Source organism: Gouania willdenowi, chromosome 8 (assembly GCF_900634775.1).
Source record: "Gouania willdenowi chromosome 8, fGouWil2.1, whole genome shotgun sequence".
Taxonomy (NCBI): Eukaryota; Metazoa; Chordata; class Actinopteri; order Blenniiformes; family Gobiesocidae; genus Gouania; species Gouania willdenowi.
The window spans coordinates 31,513,609-31,529,835 of NC_041051.1; the positions used below are offsets into that span (position 1 = coordinate 31,513,609).

The window sequence follows — 16,227 nt, forward strand, 5'->3', positions numbered from 1 at the left end:
TTTTGTGTATTTCTCTTTAATTGAAGGCAATTTTGGGGTAAATGTGGGTATTTGTCATTTTGTGACTTTATGGAGTAATGATGTGTACTTTTCTATCATTTTGTATGTTTTTGGAGTCATTTACTTTAGGGGCCAAACAAAATTACAGTGAGTGATACTTTTTAACATATTGTTTACAGGAAACAGTTTACCCACTGTAATATCAAGTGTGTATTGCTTAATAAAACAGAAAAATCCCACCTTTCTAGTTTTTTTAATGCATATTATATATTATACTATGTCAGAGATTGACCACTTTTATTACAGTGGGTCACTTTGTGAGTTTCTGGGGTAATTCTGTCTATTTTGCTGTTATTTTGTGTGATTCTGTTGTCATTTTGTGTATTTTTCTTTCATTTTGTGCATTTTTGGAGTCATTTTGTGTATTTCTCTTGCAATTATGCAATTTTGAAGTAAATGTGTGTATTTGTCTGACATTTTGTGAGTTTCTGGAGTCATTCTGTGTATTTTTTGTGTCATATTAATGCACAGCTCTAGTTACGTAGCTATTACACACAGTGAACAGCTCTACAGTAACAGATCTACACTGTCACACTGTCTGTGCCACGGGGGAGGGATTGAGCATTAAAGCTGCTCACTTATTAACGATCCAAAGCTAAAGAGTCAAATCTCAGATTCTATGATAACATGGATCCTCTGAGTCCTCTGATAGGCTGTGTGCTGAGTACACAAAGGACGTCAAGTCATCATCGACGCAACGGGATTTAAGGATCCAGGCTCACAGTCACACCATTAACTACACAACAAACAGCAAGGACTCAGAACATTCAAATTAAATTATTTAACTGTTTATTTATTTTCTTTATGTTTGCATGTTGTCAAAGGTCATTGCTACACATAATTCAATGTTTTACTCTTGGGAAAAAAAGAAAAATGTCGGAAAAAGACCAAATTCAGCTACAAAACTGCAGACTTCCTGTTGGATTTAGATTATTCCGAAGATTTTAATTACATTTAAAATAAATAAATAAATAAAGGTGGCAGTGAATGAACGTATCTATTTAGTGAGGGACTCAGATGAACCTGGATTCATTGACTTCACTATTAAACTATAATTACATTTAAATATCAACTTTCCCTTTAGACTCACCATCAGAAACATTAGACACTTACAGATACAGAAGTGGAGGGCGGGGTTGTGTGTAAGTGGGCGTTAATAATGTTTTTACACAGTAGTAACATGATGACATACAGGGTGCGAACCACGGGGGTCTCAGCTCATGTCTTAATGAGACATGAGCTCCCCTGGAAACATGATTTGTGAAATTTTGGGGTATATTGGCACATATCCCATGTATTTCCTTCATTTTATTTTTGTATTTTTTGTATTATCATAATCATGGATCATGTGTAAAATTAGGCTACTTTTAATGTATGATCTGCGCATCACTATTTCACTTTAATAAAGAAGCTGGTCTGCATGCACTTTTTGTCCTCACCATTGAAGCGTGGGGGCGCTATGCCTTAAATGTCACTTGAAGTCAGACATCGGAAACGAACCCTAACCCTAAAAATGAAAGGAAAGCTTCTGACCTTTTTTCAACATGACGGACGTGCATGCGCAGTTCACCAAGTGCGTATACCTATTGTCTACCGTAGGAAACTTTCACTGTAGGTTTATTCTAGACTACAGCAGAATCAGACCTTGTGCACATGTTAAAACCCCTGAATAAGCACTTCTGGCCAAGTACGGACACTTGTTAAAAAACTCGATGAGTCAGCCAAAGAGGCAGTGGATGAGTTCTGTGACTGGAAGTTATAAAATAAACCACCAGGCAAAACACTGGAAAAGCATTTGTACAGTGAGCAGAACATATCTCCTCACGGTGGGGACACACTCTGATGAGGTGGGGACCCCACCTCTGAGGTGAGACGGGCTTTTCTGCCGTCAATGACACTGCAGCAAAACCTACAATAGACTGCGTGAAAACAGCCTCTCGTTGCTCCTTTTTGTGGATCTTAACGGACCCCCATTAGAGAGATTGGAGCCAACACCCTTCATCACATCCTGGATTAAATCAGGTCATCGTCTGTCCACATCATGGACTTCTGGACCAACAGCAAAGGTTGCTGATCCAGGCCTAGGTGGTCGCTTCTGTTTTAAGGTCAGTGCTAATCTGCAGGCCTATAAACTGGATTATTCATTGTTAGATTTTTATCATGATTGCGGACATTGTTATTTTTAAAAATGTTTTTATTATGATGTCGTGTGTGTTTTGTCATTGATTGGTTTGTTGAGTATTTCAGAGGTCGATGCATGTTGATGTGGACTTGATCCCTTGTAGACAAGCTGACATGTGGTTTTGATTGAGATTTGATTAAGTTTTGATGCGTGTGTTGGAGGTTGGATGTGATACTGTAGATGTTCAGACGTACAGGCTTAGGTAATAATGGATGTGTTTAGCAAAGCCTGGTTTATGCTTGAAGGGCACGAGACATCGCGACGTGCGTGAGGCACGCGCAGAGTGCGCCCCCCCATATAAGTCAGGCCCCCCCCCGACATATATATCATAGTTGGGTTGTTTCAATCCTTCTTCTTCTTCTACACTCTGGTTCAAACCCCTGAGAGCCAGTGAAAGGACGAGGGGGTTTTTCTAAACAGGTCGACACATCGACGCGCTGTGAAAAGAAGCTTCTATTCACATGCAGCGATGCGTTCAGGGACACGTCAATATGAGAGGAAATGTGATACACCTGAGAGGCTGTTCCCGTAAACGTAATGTTTGCTTCAGTCAGCGATAATGTAAAGCAGCAGGTTTGACGACAGTGAAATGATCACATGTGACAGTTCCACACATCAATGGAATATTGGTACACAGGAAGTCAGGTTTTATGATCAAGTACTGCACAAATACAGCCCTGGCATTTTGTGTCTAGACCAGCCCACTACATTATCAGAGACACCATGTAAAAGCTGTTATTAAATGATTTTAATTATTATCCCCCAGAAAACTTTAAAAAGGGGGGACTTTTAAACCCCTTTTTACCCATTTCCTTTGTCCCATTTCTGCCCCTTTTCAAAAAGTTCTGACACTTTTTTCTGACTTTAGAGAACCCTTTGCCAATAAATATCCCTTTTTCCCTATTTTCTTAATTTCTTTTTGACACTTTTATCTAATTTTTGTCCTTTCTTTTATTTTTTTTGCCAATAAATACCATGTTGACTTTTTTCCACAACATTTTGCCTCTTTTTATTCCACATTTTGTGCATTTTTTTGAGTTATTTTGTGTATTTCTCTTTCATTTAATGTAATTTTGGAGTAAATATGTGAATTTGACATTTTGTGCATTCCCTTCCTGGAGTAATTATGTGTATTTTTCTTTAATTATGTGCATTTTAGGAGTAAGTATGTGTATTTTTCTGTCATTTTGTGTATTTCTCTTTCATATTGTGCATCTCTTGAGTAAGTATGTGTACTCTTCAGTTATTTGGTGTGTTTTCGGAGTCATTTGCTTTAGGGGCCACACATAATTACAGTGAGGGTTGAAATACTGGCTGTGACATATTGTTTTTAGAAAACATTTGACCCACTGAAATATCAACTGTATATTGCTTAATAAAGCTGAAAAATCTTAGCCATTGAAGATTTTCAGCACTTTTCCTTTCCCCTCCATTACCATCAACTGTATCCATGGTAACCCCAGAACAACTTTTTGATGTACATTTTTAATTAGCCAATGAAGGACATTATGTATTAGAACAAGAATCATTGAGTTGTAGCTCAGTGTGTGATAACTGTGACCAACTTTCACATTTTCCACAAAAACACCCTCATCATTCCACCCCATGTTACACAAACATGCTGCTCATACAGCACAGCAAACATTAAATGAGCTACTACAACATTTAAATTCCAGGATTTTCAACATCTCAAATGTGTTCCTCATGAAAATATAATAATCAATAACAAGATTCTAAAGGTGATTGGGTAGTTTCAGGTTGTCTAAAGGTTCGTTCACGTGACTCTGATTAAATTCTAAATCAATGTAAATGATGCAACGTCAAGCGACCACCATTCAAGCAACGTGACCCACACAATTCCAGCAACTCAATGATGCGTCCTGACGAGGGATATACAGTATATTGATAAGGATTTAGGGCTCTAGAACTATTAACTTCCATAATACACAGTTTTAAAAATAAATAGTTTAAAGTGACCTGAGCTGAGCCTCATTAAAATATGTGTGGGAACAGTTTGTGGTCCATCCTCATCTGCATATGACAGCATGTTTCACTCTGTAGTGGATCAAACTGTGAATTTACGTTGGACATAGTATGAAAATAGTTGAATCACTGTGACCAACGTGGACAGAAGTCTGCGTCTGTCAGAGTTTTAATTAATCACACAGCAGCAGCTGAGTGATCACAGCTGCTGCTGCACGATGCACGAGTCCGTGTGGCTTCAAATGTAACTAAGTCCATATTTCTAGAGCAATATGTTTCACCTTAGGGGGGCGCTGCACTTATTCCAGGGTTAGAAGAACATAAGAGGAAAAGGACTTACGCACACCGGAAAACTCCTTTTCCAAATAGGCTGAAATACAAGTCGTACATGAGTACAGAAAAGAATACAGCCTGGTTTATTAAAATAAATATCAGGTTTATTAATATAAATCTTAATTATTCACCACTGAGAATAAACAATACTCAAATGAGTCCTCAATAAACAAATAGGAGGATTGAGTGGAATGTGTGGGGGAATGGTCCTTTAGGGCTTCCGTACTTTTTGTCTTTTCTTTCGTCTTCTTTTTTTTTTCTTCTTCTCTAAATAACAACGTGTTCACATGTAAATGTTTGTATATAGTTGTTTGTGGGTATGTGGTTGTTTGCACGTGTGCATAATATTAATTGTTTCTTGTATATACTGTATGTATATAGGAATATAAAATTTATATTTCATGTAAAAAAAACATGCATTTGTTGGAAACTTAGGTTAATATAAAATGTATAAATTGATAGAAAAGGGGTGGGAAACAACACTCCAATGAGTAAAATAAGTCCACAACTCAATTGGCTATTGGCAACATATAACGTTAGCCAGTTGACCTGTTGTGCTAATGCTAGTGCTAGCACTGGTGCTGCTAAGTGCGTCACAGACACAGCATTGCTTGAGTATAATGCTGTGTCATGTGGTCAAATGTCTGGACATATTGGTTGTGTTACCGCCTCAGACGCACAAATCCCTCTAGCGGTAATTACAGGTGACGATCCCCGACGTGTCGTCATTGTTTGTGAAACACAGCAGCTCAGCTCAGCTTGTGTGTGTGACGTCATCGCAAATTTGCGAGTGGGGTACGTTTGTTTACAGTGGCAGCACAGCCCGGGAAAAATCAATAGCGGAAGAGTTTTTGTTTGCCATTCCAAAGAATCGTTTGATTAAGAACCGGTTCCCAAACAAAACCGGTTAATGATGCACATCTAGTGCTGAGTCGCTGGAAGTCGCTTAAAGTTCAAAACATTGAAGTTTTTAAGTAACTTCGAGCAACGCTGCATCGCAACATCAAATCAGCGATGAGTTTCTTCCCACGTCACTGCCCCGACTGTGACGTCACTGATGAAGCGATTCAAGCGACTAATCACGGGCGATTTAATTGGGATGTAACGATTCACTCAATTCCCGATACGATTCAATTCACGATGCTGGGTTCACGATACAATTCTCTCACGATTTATTTTACTAAATGGGACTGTAGACAAATGATGACTGAAAAATTTTTTGGGGGGGAAAAAACTAGAAAATACTGTACTATTTTCCTTTTATTTTTCATTGTCAAAAGAATCCCTTGATAAACTATTCAAAACAATGCAATTTAACAAAAATAACTCTTTAATTAAATAAATAAAGGAATAATACAAATGAAAAAGAAGCCTATTAATTTAAATTCTGGTTCTATAGTAAACAATGCAAAACTGCATAATAGTTATTTTTAAAAGTGCAACTGAAAATGTATTTTGTGCCTTAACAATTTGACTTAAAAAAAAAAACAGTCTGCATTGTGTTTACGTCAGATATTTGTTTGGACCAGCAGAGGGCGCTGGTAACCCAGTGGTCGGTTGGCATGCAGATATTCTTGCAGTGAAGAAGAGATGCTATGCTAGCAGACAGACAGAAAAACGTGACTTTTACAAATATTCACGTAATATTACAGATATTCTTTTGGTGCTAAAGGGTTAAGGAATCATTTATGAATATGTTTAAGAGTAGAAGGCGGCCAGAAAGAAAGTAGGAGCAGATTCCACCTGCAGCCTACACTTTTGAACAAGAAGGATAAATAGATATAAAAAAAAGTACTGCGATTCAATTTTCAGAGCATCGATGTGAACCGTGATACCTATGAATCGATTTTTAACTGCCTTACGATTAATCGTTACATCTCTACTATTTAAACAACTATAGTCGCTGAAGTCGCGTTTGGTTTTAATGCATCTTAAAACCAGCCAGTTGTTGGTTTCATGTTGAACAGCTGACGTGCTCTTATTTTGAAGGAAAAGTTTGACACATTTGTTCTCAGGCTACACACCAAAGTGCTACAAGTTCATCCTCTTATTTCTTTAGTTTCCTCACTTAGCAGCGATCAGAGTTAAATAGGGCCAGAGACATGAAGTAAAAAAAAAAAACATCTAAATTTCCAGAGGAGTTATCAACATCAAACATTTCCCTACGACAGAAACATTAGGAGTGTTTTGTGCTGCGTCCACTGATGTTTGCTGCACAGCTGTGATTGTTGGAGCGGACGCTACGAGCTGTGCATGATGGGAATAAAAGCTGAAGTTTTAGGGTTTGCAGGTGCTTCTTCACAGCAGCAGAAATGACGATTTAGGATGTGGGATGAAGGTCAGGGGCGGGGGGGGGGGGGGGGGGGGTGGATCACATAAACACAAAAATCCTCCTCAGAGGAATTTCCACGTGTGCGTTTGACGTCAGTGAAGCATTTATTAGCTGCCAGCGCGGCTCAGCGGCCTAAAAAATACAAGGAAACAAATCCTGTGTGGGGGTGGGGGGGGGTAGGTGTGTGGGGGGGGGGTGTTTATTGTCTGAGAATCGCTCGACTGGATAAAACAAGCTCATTAGTATGCGTCTGGTTTTCATCCATTAACATATTCTACATATGCCTGACAAATCAACAGTAAATCACTGCATAACCAATAATCCTTAACACCTCCTCTGACACACGCACACACACACACACACACGCACACACGCACACTGTCTACAAATCACACATCATGGAGCCGTGGAGGAAAACCCGCTGGAGGCGTGAATTGCAATTTGCAGCCATCGCCTCCAGCTCAGCCAACGTCTAAATCCAGATTAAAACTCTGACAGACAGAATGTTCTATGAGGGGAGCAGAAAAGCTATAATAATTACAATTATGGAGTAATTATAATTGCAATTGTAATAAAAATATATATATATATGTCGCCGTCATAGTCAAAACTATATTGTAATTGAGTTTAGGCGGGGTTGGGGTCAATTAGAATTATATAATTGATTGAATAATAAAGACACAAATCTACCTCCATCCATACTGTGTCACACTCACACAGGTAATAAAGGGATAGAAGAGATAGGAAATATATATATATATATATATATATATATATATATTTAATAGTAATTATGCAATTTTAGAGAAAAATAAATAAACAAATACAAAATATGTAATAAGCAAAAAGTGATAAATATCAGTCTTTATTTAGAATTTCCTAGATTTGTGACCATTTTGTATTCAATTAAGGAACATTTTATGTAATAATTATAACATTTTTGAGTTTTTTCAACTATTTGACAATAAAAACAACTGCAATAAAGCAACATATAAGCATCGGGAAAACTGTGAGCACCTACAAATATTGTTAACTTTCATTTAAAACAATGATTCGTGTTTTCTCTGGTATTTTTAACTTTCTCCTGCGGGCCGAAGTGAATGCTCCAAAGGGCCTGAATTGGCCCCCGGGCCATGAGTTTGACACGTGATGTAAAGCATAATGATTTGTGTTGGATGTTGCTTTTCATGGTGCAGAGGACTTGATTGTTCTGATGTGTTTTTATGTGTGCGTGTGTGTGTGTGTGTGTGTGTGTGTGAGATCCAGGGAGGAAGGGGAGGGAGGATGACTCATCTGAATAAAAAAGTGTGTGAAGAGAGGAGAAAAAAAAAAGCGCAGTTTCAGCACCAGAGCCGTGGACAGCTCCGCCTCCATCAAAGGGAGTTTAAAGTTAGATTTCAGACCCTGAGCTGAAAGCAGAGGTCGGGGGCCACATATTATTATTCAAGGTGCATCAGATTCATCTTTTCTCTCCCCTGTGCAGACTCCGTAACCTCCTTATCCGTGTCCTGCACTAGAACAACCATGTTTTCCACGTCTCAGTAATTTATCAGAACATCTGAGGACGACTAATTATTCAGAAAACCTTTTATATAATAGAATGCAGAGCTGAACTGATCCTTCTAATGTGCTTTCAAGAATACATCCCCAATTTTCTTATTCAAAACTGACTCAACCCATTAAGAAAATGACTCAATGCTTTGTACATTACGTAGTATTCATTAAAATCTATGAACGGACCCCACTTTCAACTGCTACGCAAGTGGGGGCCAAAAAAAAAATGCGATTGTTTGGACCGAGGGCCACATTATCTCAGCATTTACAGCAGAAAAATAAACAACCTGAGCATTAATACAGGAAATAACAAAGGTTTTCTCTGTTTTTAGAGTCAGTTTTGGGTATATTTGTTGTAATATCGCAGTTATTTTTTTATTAATATTTTTTGTAATTTTACAGTCATTTTTATTAATATATTTGTAACTTTACAGTAATTTTTGTGTATATTTGTTGTCATTTTATTCTTTCTCATTGGTTTACTTTTTTGTTGCTGTCTCATGTAAATTTAAAATTAATTCTAAAGAAAAAATGTCTCTGGGGTCGCCAGAAATTTCTGATCAAAAATGGGGTCATGACCCTAAAAAGGTTGGGAACCACTGGGTTACAGTATATGGTTAGATCTTATCCTTATCTACTCTGCTATCAAAAATAACCCATTTAACAGTTTTTAATGTGTTTGAATCCTTTTACAATTACCTTAAAAACAGACTTAAATCTACATGGTGGGCTTCACCACATTTTCTATGAATATTTACATTTTCTCTCTGTCTTTGTAAGGAAGATTAGCCATTATCCAAAACACAAGTGAAAAATAAAAATAGCATATTTTATGATTGTCTCAACAGGAACAGAAGACGCCTGAACATGAATATTTATACATTTTATATTTATTCAAATGGGCCACAAAGAGTTCTTATGATGGTGTTTGTAGATTTCACTGACTGTCTTCTCCTCTACTTTACATAATGACTCACAAAGGTTTGCAAACCTGCACAGAAACACTTTTTCTTCTAAGAAGTTCTGGATTCTCAAAAACATCATGAAGTCTTAAATGTAGAAAGCTGAAAACAGACACGGGGAAAGTGTTCCAGGGGCCACCAAATGCACAAAATTACAGACTTCAGCTATTTTTTGCAAATAAATATATATTTTTTTCATTATTGCAATTTCTTTTTGACACTTTTATCCAATTTTTGTCCTTTCTTAAAAAATGTTTGCCCACATTTCATCCAAATAAGCTAACTTTTGCCCAATAAATATCCCTTGTTTTCATTTGTCCCAACATTTTGCATCTTTGTTCCACATTTTAGCCTATTTTTCAACAACATTTGCCACATTTTATTCATTTAAGCACCTTTTGCCATTATGTACCACCTGTTCTCTCTTTATTTGCCCATTTTTTGGCCCCTCTCGACTGCTTTTGGTCCATTTTAGTCACTTTTCACTCTTTTCTTGTCACGTTTTTGCCACTTTTGGACCATTTTTGACCACCTGCTGTAACATTTCTGCCACCAGTGGGCCGGACCGGCCCACTTTGGGTGATCGGCCCACCGAGATAATGCCTGTATGCCAGATAGCTTGTCCACCCCTGTATATGATAGACCGTATATATTCATTGAGTGTGTAGTACGCAAGTGTGCGATTTCGAACATAGCCTTTGTCTATTCTTTCACTCCGATCAACCCAACAAACATCAAGCAAAGAGCTAAAAAAGCTCAGAAGGCCCAGGGTTAGTTCCTATGACCCTTAGTTAGCCCTCATACCTCTGTTTGAGCACGTGGCATGATGAAAGACACTAACGTCTCGTTTCTTTGTTTTACCAGCTGAAATGTCAGTTTATTCCCCTAACAGGCGTCGTTACGAGCGTTAGAAAGACATAAGCTCTGCTAAATCACACAGAAAAGAATTCATTTTTATCTGTGGAAAAAAGGCTGACAACTGCACGAGGATCAAACGAGTGAAAACACGACAGCAGCAGCAGCAGCAGCCAATCCTCTCCTTCCCTCTGACTCCATCACATAATCCCCCTGAAACACAGCTCGTTCCTCAGCTCTTACCTTGGCTCCTTCTCCGTCCACCCCCCTCCCTCCCCCTCCCTGCTCCGCTCCTCAGATGGTCAATTATTCATCAGTCTGTGTGTGTCATTAATCAGCACTTGTTCAAAAGATATGATTGGGGGGCCGCAGGGATGGAGGGAGGGGGGGGGGATGGGCGCTGGGACATATACCCATTTGGTGTGATGTATGCATACTAAATTTGGTGCATGCGCGCACAGGCTCAGTGCAAAACAACCAGAGAACTACATTGTTCTAGCATCAGCACGCGATTGAAACAATGCCATTGTGTTGCATCGTTGATCGCACAAATAAGAGTACCAACAATTCAGGACTTCAGTTTTACAACATACCGGCTGGTGAGCATCCTTTGCAGAGGAATAGACTAGACTTATTGTTGGGTGCTATCAAGCAGAGGCTGACAGCTGACGTATCTCACACACACACGTTCATGCACGCACGCACACACACGCGTGAAGAGAGAGAAAGAGCGCTGAAACATTCTGGATAAAGTAAAAATCATCCGGTTTATGATAGAATTAAACGGCATAAAGTTGCCCAATAACCACGTTACGTTTGTACAGAAGCGATCGTGTCAACGTAATAGCTGCTGAGGCGATGGCGCGCGGGAGCGGACGGAGCACTATCTCAGTCTGGATGCAGTCAAAAGTGACCATAACAAGTTCTGATGAACTACGGCCGGAGCCGCAGAATATCTCCGTGCCAAATAGCACGTACCATGTGCACCATAGAATTTACTTGACTTTTATCTATTTATATCTAGGGATGTAACGATTCACTCAACTCCCGATACGATTTGATTCACGATACTGGGTTCACGATACGATTCTCTCACGATTTATTTTACAAATAGGGAATGTAGACAATTTTTTTTTTTTTGGGAAAAAAACTAGAAAATACTGTATTATTTTCCTTTTATTTTTAATTGTCAAAAGAATCCCTTGATAAACTATTCAAAACAATGCAATTTAACTAAAAATAAAACTTGAATGAAATAAATAAAGGAATAATAGAAATGAAAATGAAGCCTATTAATTTAAATTCTGGTTCTATAATAAACAATGCAAAACTGCATAATAGTTCTTTTTCTTTTTAAAAGTGCAACTGAAAATGTATTTTGTGCCTTAACAATTGGACTTAAAAAAAAAAAAACGTGATTACACTGATTTACGTCATATTTGTTTGGACCAGCAGAGGGCGCTGGTAACACAGTGGTCGGTTGGCATGCAGAAATTCTTGCAGTGAAGAAGAGAAGCTATGCTAGCAGACAGAGCTAATAGAAAAACGTGACTTTTACAGATATTCAAGTAATATTACAGATATTCTTTCGGTGCTAAAGGGGTAATGAATCATTTATTAACATATTTAAGAGTAGAAGACGGCCAGAAAGAAAGTATTAGCAGACTCCGCCCGCCGCCTACACTGGTTAAAAAAAGTACTGCGATTCAATTTTCAGAAAATTGATATCAACCGTGATACCTATGAATCGATTTTTAACTGCCTTACGATTAATCGTTACATCCCTATTTATACATATCACTTCATTTAGTTATTAAATTATGATAAAATTATAGTTTAGTTTTTATTTAGTAGTTGATAAAGATATCAATACATTTTGATAGAGTTTTCGTTTCATTGTTTATTTCTATTTATGTTTTTAAATCTGATGAAAACTAAAATGAAATTAAATTAACAATTTTAGGCTTTAATTTAAACCTTATGATGAGTTTGTTTTCTTGCAAGTTTCACTTCCAGGAATATTGTAGCTAAAGCCTGAGGACTCACACCCAAAAATACTTCTATCCTCAGGGTTTGGAGCCTTCAACCACAGCATGTCAGTGCACTGTTTAATGGGGAATAAAGGTCCCTTAGGAGAGCTCTTCTTCTCTGCTTCATTGTCTACTATGAGACCGCAGAGTTGGAACTGTTTTTAACCTCTTTCAGTAAACAAAAGAAGAAACATCTTTAACTTTAGAGCAACCAAGAGCAGCACAAGTTGTCATTTTGACCAAAAAAATTAGCAAAAAAGCTGCTAAATGATCTAAAAATCAGAATGAATGTTTCGCTCCGATATAAAACAATGAGATGTTTACAGGCAGTGGGGCCGTGTGACATCATCAATCACATGATTTCAGATTTAAAGATGGAGGAACACAGGCTCTAAAACTGTAAAGTCCCATTTTTAAACGTTAAATGAATACAGTGAAAAAGAATGTGTTTTGTTTGGCATAAATGTTCTAACAAGTACATTTTAAAGATTTTTCACCACATTTATAGGATCCCTTTATCACCTCTGTATTATTAGGGCCCGAGCAACAAAGGTGCGTAGGACCCTATTGTAATGCACCTCGTTTTTATTATTATTCTTCTTACAAAAAAGTGATCACATTTTTGAGGGCCTAACACACCTCTGCAGTGGGGCTCTCCAGTGATTGGATTAGAACATTGGAAGATTGGTCCTATTGTGGAGGTAGGACTGATGACATCATCACTGTAGAGGTAGGACCAATGTTCCAATGTTCCAAAATGGGTGGGGCGTGGGGGTGGGCTTTCCAGTGATTAGATTAGAACATTGGAAAATAGGGATGACATCATCACTGCGGAGGTAGGACCGATGACATCATCACTGTGTATTACAAAATGGGTGGGGCATGGAAGTGGGCTCTCCAGTGATTGGCTCTGACGCGCACGTGGCTACAGAGTGCAGTGATTAGCCACCTATTGGTTAAAGGAAATCATAGACATTATATTTGCACAGAACATTAGAGGAAGGTTTGGTCAGCTACGTCTCAACACTTTAATATTTCTGCCACACCCTGACATGCAACACACGTCAACGTGCGCCACGTCCCGACATGCGTGTGGTTGCGAGGACCCGTTCATCACTGCTTGCAGCTTGGCTTTGTTCCACTTATTGACGCGACAGAAAGTGAAGTTTATTGCTTATTTGCTTTTGCACCACATTTCAAAGCATGAAATGTCGTTTCGGTTTCTTGAAATCATTAGTGATCAGATTATTTTTGTGTTTTGTCAAAAGTGTTCGGGCCCTTTTTTGGATACCTAAAAACGTAACGAGCTAAAAGGTGAGCAGAAGAGGAAAAGAGAGGAAGTGTGTAGCAGCGAACAGAGAGAAAGTAAACAAGCTGACAGTGATTTAGAGGGAAACATAAAGGAGGGAGGAGTCTAAGCAGGAGTAAAGGTTAACGTATTGATCTAGAGGAGGAAAAACAAGGAGAGGAGTCCACAACGAGTGGCTCGCTTAAGGTTGCCAGATCAGTGTTGGCTGATAAGACCTGGTTGGGATCAAACCTATTACAGGACAGACTCCTCGTCTCCATTTATCTCTCTTTAGAAGGTGAGCAGAACGGTGGGCCACTGAGGGGGAGGAGCCACTGAAGCAAACCCACATTCTGCCGCTTTACACAAGCTCCTCCCCTCATAGATTCTGACCAATCCTAGAACTTCCATCAGCAGTGACTGACGAGCAGACGTGAAAGTAACTAATTACAAGTTCTCACGTTACTGTAATTGAGTTGCTAATTCAGCAATTTTGTTCAGTACATTTGTAAAAATAAGTAAAGTAATTAATTACATTTCTACACCCAACAGTTACTGAGTAAATTATATATTTTTTTGTTTTAAAACGATCAACAGACATTGTGGAATTACAAAAAAAAATGAAATAACCAGACAACAATCAAATGCATCACATCATAGCCGACCAATCAGATTAAACGTAGTTCACAACGCTAAAACAGCATTGAATGGAGGTTATATTCTGAGTTTCAGAGTTAATAAATGTAACTATACTTAGAGCCTGAGAATTGTTTTATTTTTCATTGAATTCATTGGCATTTTTTTATTTAAAAAACAAGTTGCACATTTTGACAAAGCTTTTATTTTATACAGACGCCTTTGTGGAAAAAAATGAAGTTCCAATTGTGCAAGATTGTGTGTCTTCCTTTTTTAAGTTTATACATGAGATGTTTACTGTGTGTAAGAGAACCGTGGATAGATTTATTACTCAAAATAAACGTGGGAGGTGAAAGTAACGAGTAAGGACAGACAGGAATACACACACACACATAGTGTGTCTATACGTACACACACACACACAGTGTGTCTATACGTACACACACACACACAGTGTGTCTATACGTACACACACACACAGTGTGTCTATACGTACACACACACACACAGTGTGTCTATACGTACACACACACACAGTGTGTCTATACGTACACACACACACAGTGTGTCTATACGTACACACACACACACAGTGTGTCTATACGTACACACACACACACAGTGTGTCTATACGTACACACACACACAGTGTGTCTATACGTACACACACACACAGTGTGTCTATACGTACACACACACACAGTGTGTCTATACGTACACACACACACACAGTGTGTCTATACGTACACACACACACACAGTGTGTCTATACGTACACACACACACACAGTGTGTCTATACGTACACACACACACAGTGTGTCTATACGTACACACACACACAGTGTGTCTATACGTACACACACACACAGTGTGTCTATACGTACACACACACACACAGTGTGTCTATACGTACACACACACACACAGTGTGTCTATACGTACACACACACACAGTGTGTCTATACGTACACACACACACAGTGTGTCTATACGTACACACACACACACAGTGTGTCTATACGTACACACACACACACAGTGTGTCTATACGTACACACACACACACAGTGTGTCTATACGTACACACACACACAGTGTGTCTATACGTACACACACACACAGTGTGTCTATACGTACACACACACAGTGTGTCTATACGTACACACACACACAGTGTGTCTATACGTACACACACACACAGTGTGTCTATACGTACACACACACACAGTGTGTCTATACGTACACACACACACAGTGTGTCTATACGTACACACACACACAGTGTGTCTATACGTACACACACACACAGTGTGTCTATACGTACACACACACACAGTGTGTCTATACGTACACACACACACACAGTGTGTCTATACGTACACACACACACAGTGTGTCTATACGTACACACACACACAGTGTGTCTATACGTACACACACACACACAGTGTGTCTATACGTACACACACACACACAGTGTGTCTATACGTACACACACACAGTGTGTCTATACGTACACACACACACACAGTGTGTCTATACGTACACACACACACACAGTGTGTCTATACGTACACACACACACACAGTGTGTCTATACGTACACACACACACACAGTGTGTCTATACGTACACACACACAGTGTGTCTATACGTACACACACACCACACCAGAGCACAGCCTCACATGGATCATGGAGTTCCTCATTACAACTGTCAATCAATGCTCACTGAGGGCTGTGATTGGAGGAAACCCTCCTCCATTCTCACAGCTTCTATAGGAGGGGCGGGGCCAACAGTGAAAGTTAGTGACACACCATGGTCACAATAATCCGTCTCAGCCAATAGCAAAATTCATCTGTAATAGTATTGTTCAACCCTTAGAGGGCAGTGACTGACATTTTACAACTAAACACACAAAATTAAAATACTTTTACTAGAATGTGAAAAGTGGGACGAGGATTAATAAACAGCACTATTCAATACCCAAATATATATGGATTCAGCAGA

The 16,227-nt window shown here is 38.8% G+C and overlaps 1 protein-coding gene across 1 annotated transcript in view; it reads right to left on the reverse strand.

Annotated features, from left to right (window-relative positions):
• syt3 (synaptotagmin III) overlaps nt 1-16,227 on the reverse strand; it is a 69,211-nt gene that overhangs the window by 33,991 nt on the left and 18,993 nt on the right. The gene's annotated exons all lie outside the window — the stretch shown is intronic.